Source organism: Oncorhynchus clarkii, chromosome 24 (genome assembly GCF_045791955.1).
Source record: "Oncorhynchus clarkii lewisi isolate Uvic-CL-2024 chromosome 24, UVic_Ocla_1.0, whole genome shotgun sequence".
NCBI lineage: Eukaryota > Metazoa > Chordata > Actinopteri > Salmoniformes > Salmonidae > Oncorhynchus > Oncorhynchus clarkii.
The window spans coordinates 33,250,260-33,265,509 of record NC_092170.1 but is presented as its reverse complement, the minus strand read 5'-3'; the positions used below and the strand labels follow the sequence as shown (position 1 = coordinate 33,265,509).

The following is a 15,250-nucleotide window of genomic DNA, read 5'->3' as shown; positions in this document are numbered from 1 at the left end:
AAAATATAAATAGTTAAGTACAGACATGCTATTTGGGGGGGGGGGGGGGGGGGGGGGGTATGATGTTTGTGCATCTGTAACTTTCTCACTCATCATCATTCACGATTCATTCAGGATTATCCATAATCATGGTAACATCCACATTAATGTGTCTAGAAACATATTATATTTCTATTTGCAATAAAAGTTACTCCAAAATACATTATTTTCCATTCATTTCAAAAAACATCTGAAAACATCTGAAACCAAAGCAAACAGCAAATGCATCCAACAAATTAGTAGAGTCACAAGATGGATGTCATTTTACGTGCTATGAATATTGGACCAAATACTTCACTTTTGACTACTTTAATACAGATATAAGTGAATTTATCCCAATACTTTTGGTCCCTTAAAATGTAGAAAAAGTGATGTAATTTCTAAACGGTTCACCTGGTGTGGATGAAAATACCCTCAAAATAAAGCCGACGGTCTGCACTTTAACATCAGAGTCATCGTTTCAAATCCAAAGTACAGCGTCAAAACATAATTTTTTTTAAAATTTTCCCAAACTTTTGGAGCTCACTCTCTGTCCCTCTTGTGATGTTTTTGGTAAACAGACAGACATGAACGTCATTTGCCTGGCTCTGCTTCTGTGAGAGGGATTACCAGAAGGACTGTAGGAACTGTGTCAGAGGAAAAAGGCCCTGGATCACTGGTGGCTTTTGTATCTATATGACCATTATTTGATAGCCCAAGTAAAAATATTTTTATATATTACAATTTATTCTGAAATGTACAAAAAAATCAAATAATATACACAACCGTTCAAAAGTTTGGGGTCACTAAGAAATGTCCTTGTTTATTTTTTAAATAAAATTAAAATAACATCAAATTGATCAGAAATACAGTATAGACATTGTTAATGTTGTAAATGACTACTGTAGCTGGAAATGGCTGATTTTTTAAATGGAATATCTACATCAGCAATTATCACTCCTGTGTTTCAATGGCACGTTGTGCTAGCTAATCCAAGTTTATCATTTTAAAAGGCTAATTGATCATTAGAAAACCCTTTTGCGTTTATGTTAGCACAGCTGAAAACTGTTTTGCTGATTAAAGAAGCAACAAAACTGTCCTTCTTTAGACTAGTTGAGAATCTGGAACAACAGCATTTGTGGGTTCGATTGCAGGCTCAAAATGGCCAGAATCAAAGAATTTTCTACTGAAACTCGTCAGTCTATTCTTGTTCTGAGAAATGAAAGCTATTCCATGCGAGAGATTGCCAAGAAACTGAAGATATCGTACAATGCTGTGTACTACTCCCTTCACAGAACAGCGCAAACTTGCTCTAACCAGAATAGAAAGAGTAGTGGGAGGCCCCGGTGCAAAACTGAACATGAGGACAAGTACATTAGAGTGTCTAGTTTGAGAAACAAAAGCCTCACAAATCCTCAACTGGCAGCTTCATTAAATAGTACCCGCAAAACACCAGTCTCATTGTCAACAGTGAAGAGGCGACTCTGCAATACTGGCCTTCGAGGCAGAGTTCCTCTGTCCAGTGTCTGTGTTCTTTTTCCCATCATAATCTTTTCTTGTTATTGGCCAGTCTGAGATAAGGCTTTCTCAATGCAAATCTGCCTAAAAGGCCAGCATCATTAATTTGACTATATTCTACATTGTAGAATAACAGTGAAGACATCAAAACTATGAAATAACATGTATGGAATCATGTAGTAACCAAAGAAGTGTTAAACAAATCGAAATATATTTTATATTTGAGATTCTTCGACGTAGCCACCCTTTGCCTTGATGATAGTTTTGCACACTCTTGGCATTCTCTCAACCAGCTTCATGAGGAATGATTTTTGTTTTAGTTGTATGGCATTGAAGCTCGTCTGGAGGTTAGTTAACACAGTATCCAAAGAAGGGCCAGAGGTATACAGAATGGTGTCGTCTGCGTAGAGGTGGATCAAAGAATCCCCAGCAGCAAGAGCGACATCATTGATGTATACAGAGAAAAGAGTCTGCCCGAGAATTGAACCCTATGGCACCTCCATAGAGACTGCCAGAGGTCCGGACAACAGGCCCTCCGATTTGACACACTGAACTCTATCAGAGAAGTAGTTGGTGAACCAGGCGAGGCAATCATTTGAGAAACCAAGGCTGTTGAGCCTGCCAATAAGAATGTTGTGATTGACAGAGTCGAAAGCCTTAGCCAGGTCGATGAATACGGCTGCACAGGCTGCATGTCTCTTATCGATGGCAGTTATGATACCGTTTAGGACCTTGAGCGTGGCTGAGGTGCACCCATGACCAGCTCTGAAACCAGATTGCATAGTGGAGAAGGTACGTGGGATTCGAAATGGTCGGTGATCTGTTAACTTGGCTTTCGAAGATCTTAGAAAAACAAGGTAGAATAGATATAGGTCTGCAGCAGTTTGGGTCTACAGTGTATCCCCCTTTGAAGAGGGGGATGAACACCGCAGCCTTCCAATCTATGGGAATCTCAGACGATATGAAAGAGAGGTTGAACAGGCTAGTAATAGAGATTTTTGGGGACATTTGGGCAGTCTTGATGCAACATTTTGAACAGAAATACATTGCTTCATTGGATCAGTCTAAAACGTTGCACATACGCTGCCGCCATCTAGTGGCCAAAATCTAAATTGCACTATGGCTGGAATAATAAATTATGGCCTTTCTCTTGCGTTTCAAAGATGGTACAAACAAAAAAATATTATTTGAATTATCTTTCACCAGATCTAATGTGTTGTATTCTCCTACATTCATTTCACATTTCCACAATCATCAAAGTGTTTCCATTCAAATGGTATTAAGAATATGCATATCCTTGCTTCAGGTCCTGAGCTACAGGCAGTTACAGATGAAGTCGGAAGTTTACATACACCTTAGCCAAATACATTTAAACTCAGTTTTTCACAATTCCTGACATTTAATCCTAGTAAATATTCCCTGTTTTAGGTCAGTTAGGATCATGTGAAATGTTATTTCGTTCATCAAATTCCCAGTGGTTCAGAAGTTTACATACACTCAATTAGTGTTTGGTAGCATTGCCTTTTAAAACCTCTAGTGACTCCTCATCCCGCATGTGGGAGCGTAATCATCGACTGACACTAATTAGGATAACGCAATGGACATAAATATTCCTAGAAAATAAACCTGTTCATGAAAATCACAAATGAAATGTATTGAGACACAGCTTAGCCTTTTGTTAATCTCAGATTTTCAGAATATGGTTAACAGCCAAAGCTAGGCAAGCATTTGTGTAAGTTTATCGATAGCCTAGCATAGAATTTTGTCCAGCTAGCAGCAGGTAACTTGGTCACGGAAATCAGAAAAGCAATCAAATTAAATTGTTTACCTTTGATGAGCTTCGGATGTTTCGGATGTTTTCACTCCCGAGACTCCCAGTTAGATAGCCAATGTTCCTTTTTTCCAAAAATATTATATTTGTCAGCGAAATAGCTCTGTTTGTTCTTCACGTTTGGCTGAGAAATCTCCAGGAAATTGCAGTCACGAAAACGCCGCAAAATATTCCAAATTAGCTCCATAATATCAACAGAAACATGGCAAACGTTGTTTATAATCAATCCACAAGGTGTTTTTCAAATATCTATTCGATAATATATCCACCGGGACAATTAGTTTTTCAATAGGACCGATTGGAATAATGGCTACCTCTATATTTTACGCGAGAGTCATCAGCCATCAGGTGACCACTTGGTAGCCGCTTACGGGTATTCTTCAACATAAAGGTGTAAAACTACGACACAATGCTGTAGACACCTTCTGGAATACGGAGAAAGAGTAATCTGGTTGATAGCCCATTCACTACTCAATAGGGACGCATTGGAACGCAGAGCTTTCAAAACATGAAGCACTTCCGGATTGGATTTTTCTCAGGCTTTCGCCTGCAACATCAGTTCTGTTATACTCACAGACAATATTTTTACAGTTTTGGAAACTTTAGAGTGTTTTCTATCCTAAGCTGTCAATTATATGCATATTCTAGCATCTTGTCCTGAGAAAATATCCAGTTTACTACGGGAACGTTATTTTTCCAAAAATGAAAATACTGCCCCCTAGTCACAAAAGATATAACTTCATAAGGCTCCTTTTTTCTCCACTTCCTGTCTGACTGACGTAAGTAAACTGCCTTTAACTCAGGCCCTGAAGCCAGGATATGCATATAATTGTTATCATTGGAAAGGAAACACGTAAGATTGTAAAAATGTAAAAAATAATGTAGGAGACTATTACACAATATACACTGCTCAAAAAAATTAAGGGAACATTTAAACAACACAATGTAACTCCAAGTCAATCACACTTCTGTGAAATCAAACTGTCCACTTAAGAAGCAAAACTGATTGACAATAAATGTCACATGCTGTTGTGCAAATGGAATAGACAACAGGTGGAAATTATAGGCAATTAGCAAGACACCCCCAAAAAAGTAGTGGTTCTGCAGGTGGGGACCACAGACCACTTCTCAGTTCCTATGCTTCCTGGCTGATGTTTTGTTCACTTTTGAATGCTGGCGGTGCTTTCACTCTAGTGGTAGCATGAGAGAGTCTACAACCCACACAAGTGGCTCAGGTAGTGCAGCTCATCCAGGATAGCACATCAATGCGAGCTGTGGGAAGAAGGTTTGCTGTGTCTGTCAGCGTAGTGTCCAGAGCATGGAGGCACTACCAGGAGACAGGGCAGTACATCAGGAGACATGGAGGAGGCCGTAGGAGGGCAACAACCCAGCAGCAGGACCGCTACCTCCGCCTTTGTGCAAGGAGGAGCACTGCCAGAGCCCTGCAAAATGACCTCCAGCGGGCCACAAATGTGCATGTGTCTGCTCAAACGGTCAGAAACAGACTCCATGAGGGTGGTATGAGGGCCCGACGTCCACAGGTGGGGGTTGTGCTTACAGCCCAACACCATGCAGGACGTTTGGCATTTGCCAGAGAACACCAAGATTGGCAAATTCGCCACTGGCGCCCTGTGCTCTTCACAGATGAAAGCAGGTTCACACTGAGCACATGTGACAGACGTGACAGAGTCTGGAGACGCCGTGGAGAACATTCTGCTGTCTGCAACATCCTCCAGCATGACTGGTTTGGCGGTGGGTCAGTCATGGTGTGTGGTGGCATTTCTTTGGGGGGGCCGCACAGCGCTCCATGTCCTCGCCATAGGTAGCCTGACTGCCATTAGGTACCGAGATGAGATCCTCAGACCCCTTGTGAGACCATATGCTGATGCGGTTGGCCCTGGGTTCCTCCTAATGCAAGACAATGCTAGACCTCATGTGGCTGGAGTGTGTCAGGAAGGCATTGATGCTATGGACTGGCCCGCTCGTTCCCCAGACCTGAATCCAATTGAGCACATCTGGGACATCATGTCTCGCTCCATCCACCAACGCCACGTTGCACCACAGACTGTCCAGGAGTTGGCGGATGCTTTAGTCCAGGTCTGGGAGGAGATCCCCCAGGAGACCATCCTTCACCTCATCAGAAGCATGCCCAGGCGTTGTAGAGAGGTCATACAGGCACGTGGAGGCCACACACACTACTGAGCCTCATTTTGACTTGTTTTAAGGACATTATATCAAAGTTGGATCAGCTGGTAGTGTGGTTTTCCACTTTAATTTTGAGTGTGACTCCAAATCCAGACCTCCATGGGTTGATAAATTTGATTTCCATTGATAATTTTTGTGTGATTTTATTGTCAGCACATTCAACTATGTAAAGAAAAAAGTATTTAATAAGAATATTTCATTCATTCAGATCTAGGATGTGTTATTTTAGTGTTCCCTTTATTTTTTTGAGCAGTGTATATGGTAGGAGAAAATCCAAAGAAAAACCAACAGAAAAAAAAGAGAGCCCATGCTCTTACAATGGAAAGTATAAGGAAATAATGATATCTACCTCCCAGGATGCAATTCCTATGGCTTCCACCTGGTGTCAGTAGTCTTCGATCAAGGTTTCAGGCTTGTTTCTCCTAAAACAAGTAAGAAATATGAGTTTTCGTACAAGGACACTGTTGCTTGACATTAAGGTTTATTTTCTAATAGTGAATCTTGATTAATTGAACATAAGCAGTGTCCTATTTCATTATCAACTGATTCCAAACAATTCTTTGCTTTGGAATTTGCAGAGTTGTCTAATGGTGAAACTTCTTTACCTGAACAACTATCAAACTAACTCTTATATCACCCTTAAGAAAAGTCAATTATTTCATCATGTTATCATGTAACTTCTGTCACTCTTCAATTTAAAAAAAGTTACACTATACACTGAGTATACCCCCCCCCCCTGCCCTCAGAATCCGTCGGGCATGGACTCTACAAGGTGTCGAGGGTGTTCCTCAGGGATGCTGGCCCATGTTGACTCCAATGTTTTCCACAGTTGTGTCAAGTTGGCTGTATGTCATTTGGGTGGTGGACCATTTTTGATTCACACGGGAAACTGTTGATTGCAGCGTTGCAGTTCGTGACACAAACCGTTGCGCCTGGAACCTACTACCATACCCCATTCAAAGGCACTTAAATCTTTTGGTCTTGCCCATTGACCCTCTGAATAGCACACATACACAATCCATGTCTCCATTGTCTCAAGACTTAAACATCCTTCTTTAACCTGTCTCCTCCACTTCATCTACACTGATTGAAGTTAATTTAACAAGTGACATCAATAAGGGATCATAGCTTTCCTCTGGATTCACCTGGCCAGTCTATGTCATGGAAAAAGCAGGTGTTCTTGGACGGGAACTGGGTCTCAAGGAGATCTACACAGAGCTGGCCATCTTTCTTCTGTTGGTATACATCATGTTCATCATCGGCAACAACATGATCGTCACTCTGGTGATCATCACTCCAAACTTCACACATCAGTGTGTATTTTCCTCTGTAATCTGTCTCTCACCAATTTTGTGATCACCACCAGTGTTCTACCTAAAATGATATCAGTGTGCTTGTGGAATGATGTGTCCATTTCATTTGTAGGTCGCTTCTTGCAGATGTATACCTATTTGACATTCCAAACTACAGAGGGATTTCTCCTATGTGCTGTGACCTACGACTGCTATGTTGCTATCTGCAATCCTTTACGCCACAACAGCATCATGACAATCAAGGTGTATGTTCCTGGCCTCAACAACATGGGTTTCCAGCATTGACTGTCATTCTTGCATCAAAACTACCTTTCGGTAGTCATCAGATAATGTATTGGTTTTGTGATTATCCTCCGATTGTTACATTGTCAAGTTGGAAACAATATTGTTGATAGATTTAGTCCTCGCATGTGCTTTATTTGTGATGTATGTTCCATTCACTGTCATAACTTGGTCATATTGTAAAATCATCAAATCGTTTGCAAAATTGCCACATCTGAAGGGCGGGAAAAAAGATTTCTCTACCTGCTCCTCTCATCTCATTGCTGTCATTACCTTCTACATTGATTATTCATGTGTCTACATCTGTGCTAAATCATATCATATTCATCTCAATGTCATCATCTTGATGTCTATTGTCAACTATGTTTTAACTCCTCTTGTGAATCCACTTGTTTACAGTTTCAGGAACAAAGGTTTCTGTCCTGAAACTCCTGTCTTCAATAAGGTTATTCCATAATGCACCATGTTTACATCTCATTATTATTGACCCTGAGGAACGTACAGTGGTGCTGAAACGTTGGTAAATACCAATGAGTTGCTGGGAGTTTGTATATGGAGTGTGCGACTTCCTTTATTTTGATAGTTTATAGATGTTATTATTTAACAATGAATGGGCAGGTCTGAATTGGAGATTATGATTCTGTTACTTAGACATGGTAAAAGTTTACTCCGCAAGGTAAAACCAATGTCTATACATTTTGGGTAAAACCAATGTCTATACATTTCGGGTTGATATTGACTTAAGCTTTCAGATTTGAAAACTATCACACACATTTAAGCATCATTTGTACCGGCTCTCGTCGAAAGGAGTGGACCAAAGCGCAGCGTGGAAAGTGTTCATGATATTTATTTATTTTTTAAACTCAAACAAAATAACCAAAGTGAAAACGAAAGCGCACAGTTCTGTCAGGTACAGACACTCAACAGAAAACAAGATCCCACAAAACCCAAACGGAAAATGACAACTTATATATGATCCCCAATCAGAGACAACGACAGACAGCTTCACACCCTGACCTAACCAAACATAGAGAATAATAAGGATCTCTAAGGTCAGGGCGTGACATCATTTAAAAGGACATGTACAACTCCCTGCTGGCAACACAACTGTTTGTTGTATATCAACATTTGCAGTTAATATCTAACTAGCCAATGGAGTTTGTTGAACATTTATCAATGCCTATAGACATTTTAGAGGATCAAAATGAAGTGTTGGACATAATTAATCAGAAACTATGTGCTGCAGTCATAAGGGAAAGGAGGATACCTAGTCAGTTGTACAACTGAATGCATTCAGCTGAAATGTGTTTCCTGCATTTAACCCAAACCCCTCTCACTCAGGGGCGGCAGGGTAGCCTAGTGGTTAGAGCGTTGGACTAGTAACCGGAAGGTTACTAACCTCCGAGCTGATAAGGTACAAATCTGTCGTTCTGCCCCTGAACAGGCAGTTAAGCCACTGTTCCTAGGTTGTCATTGAAAATAAGAATTTGTTCTTAACTGACTTGCCTAGTTAAATAAAAAATAAAATAAAAATCAGAGGCATACATAATAATAGACATGGGAAGGGTGGCATAGAATAAAGTAATTATCTTATTTGTTTTTAGCTCTGCTCTCATCTGCCACGAATGCCAAGCACGTTTTACCATGCATGCTTGGGAGTTATTAGGCCTACTGTTGTGTGAAACCCTGATTGGCTGGAATAATCCCAGGAAACCAACTATGTTCTGAACTATGAGATTGCTTGCATTCAGAGGAGGTGTGTGGAAGCCCCTGGGAACTGCAGGAGGGCCATAAAATCGACAGGACAACAGAAACACAACACTTGGTCTCGAGATCAAGTCCACATGATGACCTGTACATTGAGATAAACTAGTCAGTCATATTGTCAACCCACTATCAGGTGTTTGATCTTTTCCATTTTTTTCTGTGAATGAAGTCTTCTTAAGTAAATTATTTTTTTGCAAACTGTATTAAGCCGCATTGTTTTGTGTACAGTACACAGACGGTAAGTGTTAATGTATGGTGGTAGGCATTTCAAACCATTGGTGTTGTTGGGCAAATTCAATACCAGATTAATCAATTCATCATTTGCATCAATGGCTATTCAAAATGGTTTATTTTTAAATGTAGTTCATACTATAGAGATTCATTATTCATGTTTGTATGTCTTTTTTTGTGTGTCTGTTCACTGAAATAGTCCAAATAATATGAAAATCTGGCGTGTGAACAACATACATGCCCTGAATACAGCTTTCAAAATGTAGAAAGTGTCTCATACAAAATAATAACTATTTCTGTCTTTCTCAAGCAAATGCTGATATTGTGCACCTTAGTAGAATGATCTTCCTTGACCTCCAGAAGACTCTTGTCTTCAAGCCAACGTGACAGTTGTGACTGAATTCCTCTTCATTGGGGTTGAAAGCGGGCTGAAAAACGTCTACCTAGAGCTGGCCATCTTCCTATTGGTGGTCTACCTGATGATCCTGATTGGAAAGCTCATCATACTTACCCTGGTGGCGACAGACCCCAAGCTGCAGTCAGCCATGTACATTTTCCTCAGCCACCTGTCCCTCGTAGACATTGTGATATCGACCAGTGTTCTGCCTAAGATGATAGCAGTGAGTTTGTGGAATGACGTATTGTGTCTGTGTGTCTGTCTGTCTGTGTGTCTGTCTGTGTGTCTGTCTGTGTGTCTGTGTGTCTGTCTGTGTGTCTGTCTGTGTGTCTGTCTGTGTGTCTGTCTGTCTGTCTGTCTGTGTGTCTGTCTGTGTGTCTGTCTGTGTGTTAACAGGTAATAATTAAAGTGATAATCTTTGTTTCTCTTAACAATATCATGTGCATGTTAAAGTTGAATTGCGAAAACATTTTGATACACCACTCTACTGCTCTACGTCACTACGCACATGCGATAGTATGCATGCTATGCTTTATTATAAAGGTGATTGTTTTTTCTTATTCGTTCTGGTACCTTAGAAATCCCCATGTCGCTCTCACTTTTTGTCCCGGCGGAACCTCCCGATTTACAAATTAAGCACTGGATATTGTGATGCTGTAACTGATTATTTAAGTGTTTTTAAATGTCACAAACATAATTGATTTTCATTGTGTTATTAAATGTTGATAAATTAACCCAAAAAGCTTAAATAAACTATTACTGTTTTATCATCCCTGAATGGGAATCTAAGGTGTTGCAATTCCCATGTTCATTTTAAATGAATGTTAGAAACTACAAATAATGATCTAACACACAACACATGTAGAGATGTAGGATCTTAATTTGATCAACCTTTTGCAGGAGAACTGCAGGAAATTTCCAACTTGCAGTATATGTGAGGTTTAAAAAGGCTTCTTAAGTTTGCAATTTCTCCTTTGACATTTTAGACTTGATTTTCTCTTATGAAAAATGTATCAACCCCTGCAAAAATGTTCATTAATTATATTCCACATAATAATTCACATTTCCTGTTGCCGCAGCAGGATTATTTTCCTGCTGTAGCAAACTGGCTCAAATTTTAAGATCCTACATCTGTATGGCAACTAAACTGTAAAAGTAAACAATAACAACATATGTAGGTAACAAACACACATTTGGAATATCAAACAATTAAATTAAATTGATGAAATACTTCCTTCACTTCAACATGTTTTCTCCTGTTTCGTACCTAATGAACACAGCCCAGTTATGAAGTTAGATGGCTTTCCCCATGATGAGCAGGCTCATGGAAAACACCATGATGAAAAAGATCCACATGAAGAATCGGTCCAACACCTTCGCCACCTTCTTCCACTCCCCAGTCCTTTTTGCTGTGGCCCTCGTATTTCTGTAGCAGTTGGCAATGTACTCAATATTTGGGAGGAGCTGCTGGTGCTGACAGGTGAACTGGGTCTTACACACCTCCTCTCTCCCTGTACTCTCCTACTCCCCCATTCTGGCTCCTCCTGGCTGCGGCCAGCCCTGGCGAGTCCCTACAGTCCATGCTCATGAACATGCCGTTTCTCCAGGCACTGTAGTGGTTGGTGGGGTTCCTCCTCAATTGCCGTCTTGACCTCTTTCCACCTTCAGAATCAAGTCCTCTTGGACCGTTTGTCCGTTCATGGTGTAGTTGTTGCACCTCTGAGGGGTAGGTTGAGGTGGCGGGTCCTGTTTCTCAGGCTGAAAAAACATGCAGTTCTCCCCTACTTCATATACAAAGCACACCCTGGCCATGTACTGCAGGATGAAGATCTTGGCCCACTTGGGCACAGGCTTGGCGTCTGGGCCACAGTGGTGGATGTTTGTGATAAAGATGGTCAGGGCCATGGAGGCTGTTATCATGGTCATGGTGGCAATGTAGTACTTTCCTGTGGGACATTGAAAGAGGAACATGTATAATTATCACTATCTATCATTGAATGGTACTGATGTCAATTTAAAGGTCCTGTTTTCCCCTTGACAGAGACAGTGCATGGAGTTCAATCAACTACAGTGTTACGGACATGTTCATCACTAGCTAAATGATTGCCCTCAGGGGCAGACTGGCCATTTGGTATTTTGGCAAATATCAGATGGGCTGGTCCATTTTTAGCCTAGTGGGCCTGTCTCACTTGTTTTTTTTCTGGCAAAATGATCATGATCTGGGTAGTAATGGGGGCCTCAAGGGAGATAATAGTCTGATAATGGGCCAGTGTGTTAGAAATTTCAGAGCCGAATTCTGGTCCCAGTCTACCCCTGATTGCCCTCACCAATAAGTGTTACGTTCTCTGATGGAGGCATGGTAGAAGCCAAGCGGAGCCAGGAAGGAGATCATCACACATGGGATGAGCAGGTTGAACACGTAGAAGGAAGCCTTCCTCTTTAGTTGGAGAGTGTAGGTCACATCAGGGTAAGATTCAGCACAGCAGCCATACAGAATTATGTTCCTCTTGGCAGGCATCCCCAGCACCTGAGAACCAGGACCACAATGGCAATAAGTGATTCAGTCATTCGGGAAAATATGGACAGAGTTCAAAACAGAGGATAAGAAGTTAGACCGTGTTTCCCAATGGAATAAATATGTTAACTGTACTGTGTTTTTATCATCAATTACTTTTTATTGAGTGTATTGTTACAACTCTATGTATTTTAAATTGGTCAAATAAAAGGGATCAATTAATTCACCTCCCATTCCACATTCTCTACCAGGTCAGCCAGGTCGGCGTGGTCCATGGCATTCTGGAGGTCCATCTGGTTACGGTTGTAGGTCCAGGAGCCATAGGTGAATCTGCACTGCTGGGCATCAAACGGGAAGAAGGATACGTCTACCTTACAGGAGCTCTTGGTGATAACCGGGAAGTCCCATATGATCTGGCCATCATGGCGGATAACCACATTAGTGTCCATGGAGCCTATGAAATGGCAATCAGCACTGAAATACAGAGAGAGAGACACAGAGACACAAAGAGAGACACAGAGACACAGAGAGAGAGAGAGAGAGAGAGAGAGAGAGAGAGAGAGAGAGAGAGAGAACTGTACAGCTGTTGATTAAAGCACACAGTTAAGAATTATACTAGCATTGGTTTAGTGTTAGATCAACAGACACTGAAGTCCATTCATATGAAGACAGTGACAAACTATGTATATATCAAACACTCTAAGAAAGAAGAAACACATGTATTAACCTTTTAGAACAGACAGGCACGAATAGCAGGACCAACCAGGCATGACTAGCAGGACCAAACAGGCATGACCAGCAGGACCAACCAGGCATGACTAGCAGGACCAACCAGGCATGACTAGCAGGACCAAATAGGCATTACCAGCAGGACCAACCAGGCATGACTAGCAGGACCAACCAGGCATGACTAGCAGGACCAACCAGGCATGACTAGCAGGACCAACCAGGCATGACTAGCAGGACCAAATAGGCATTACCAGCAGGACCAACCAGGCATGACTAGCAGGACCAACCAGGCACGAATAGCAGGACCAACCAGGCATGACTAGCAGGACCAACCAGGCATTACCAGCAGGACCAACCAGGAATGACCAGCAGGACCAACCAGGCATGACTAGCAGGACAAACCAGGCATGACTAGCAGGACCAACCAGGCATTACCAGCAGGACCAACCAGGCATGACTAGCAGGACCAACCAGGCATGACTAGCAGGACAAACCAGGCATTACCAGCAGGACCAACCAGGCATTACCAGCAGGACCAACCAGGCATGACTAGCAGGACAAACCAGGCATGACTAGCAGGACCAACCAGGCATGACTAGCAGGACAAACCAGGCATTACCAGCAGGACCAACCAGGCATGACTAGCAAGACAAACCAGGCATGACTAGCAGGACCAACCAGGCATTACCAGTAGGACCAACCAGGCATGACTAGCAGGACCAACCAGGCATGACTAGCAGGACCAACCAGGCATGACTAGCAGGACAAACCAGGCATTACCAGCAGGACCAACCAGGCATTACCAGCAGGACAAACCAGGCATGACTAGCAGGACCAACCAGGCATGACTAGCAGGACCAACCAGGCATTACCAGCAGGACCAACCAGGCATTACCAGCAGGACCAACCAGGCATGACCAGCAGGACCAACCAGGCATGACTAGCAGGACAGACCAGGCATGACTAGCAGGACCAACCAAGCATGACTAGCAGGACCAACCAGGCATTACCAGCAGGACCAACCAGGCATGACTAGCAGGACCAACCAGGCATGACTAGCAGGACCAACCAGGCATGACTAGCAGGACAAACCAGGTATTACTAGCAGGACCAACCAGGCATTACCAGCAGGACCAACCAGGCATGACTAGCAGGACCAACCAGGCATGACTAGCAGGACCAAATAGGCATTACCAGCAGGACCAACCAGGCATGACTAGCAGGACCAACCAGGCATGACTAGCAGGACCAACCAGGCATGACTAGCAGGACCAACCAGGCATGACTAGCAGGACCAAATAGGCATTACCAGCAGGACCAACCAGGCATGACTAGCAGGACCAACCAGGCATGACTAGCAGGACAAACCAGGCATTACCAGCAGGACCAACCAGGCATGACTAGCAGGACCAACCAGGCATGACTAGCAGGACAAACCAGGCATGACTAGCAGGACCAACCAGGCATGACTAGCAGGACAAACCAGGCATTACCAGCAGGACCAACCAGGCATGACTAGCAAGACAAACCAGGCATGACTAGCAGGACCAACCAGGCATTACCAGTAGGACCAACCAGGCATGACTAGCAGGACCAAACAGGCATGACTAGCAGGACCAACCAGGCATGACTAGCAGGACAAACCAGGCATTACCAACAGGACCAACCAGGCATTACCAGCAGGACAAACCAGGCATGACTAGCAGGACCAACCAGGCATGACTAGCAGGACCAACCAGGCATTACCAGCAGGACCAACCAGGCATTACCAGCAGGACCAACCCAGGACCAACCAGGCATGACTAGCAGGACAGACCAGGCATGACTAGCAGGACCAACCAAGCATGACTAGCAGGACCAACCAGGCATTACCAGCAGGACCAACCAGGCATGACTAGCAGGACCAACCAGGCATGACTAGCAGGACCAACCAGGCATGACTAGCAGGACAAACCAGGTATTACCAGCAGGACCAACCAGACATGACTAGCAGGACCGACCAGGCATTACCAGCAGGACCAACCAGGCATTAACATTACCAGCAGGCAGGACCAACCAGGCATGACCAACCAGCAGGACCAACCAGGCATAGCAGGACAAACCAGGCATTACCAGCAGGACCAACCAGGCATGACTAGCAAGACAAACCAGGCATGACTAGCAGGACCAACCAGGGAGGCATGACTAGCAGGACCAAACAGGCATGACTAGCAGGACCAACCAGGCATGACTAGCAGGACAAACCAGGCATTACCAACAGGACCAACCACATTACCAGCAGGACAAACCAGGCATGACTAGCAGGACCAACCAGGCATGACCAACCACATTACCAGCAGGACCAACCAGGCATTGACCAGCAGGACCAACCACCAGCAGGACCCAACCAGACCAAGCATGACTAGCAGGACCAACCAGGCATTACCAGCAGGACCAACCACATG

General features: G+C 43.1%; 1 pseudogene; it reads right to left on the bottom strand.

The window, feature by feature from the left end:
* Nucleotides 1-10,855: 10,855 nt before the first annotated feature.
* LOC139383077 (neuronal acetylcholine receptor subunit alpha-9-like) lies at nt 10,856-12,526 on the bottom strand (annotated as a pseudogene).
* Nucleotides 12,527-15,250: the final 2,724 nt, after the last annotated feature.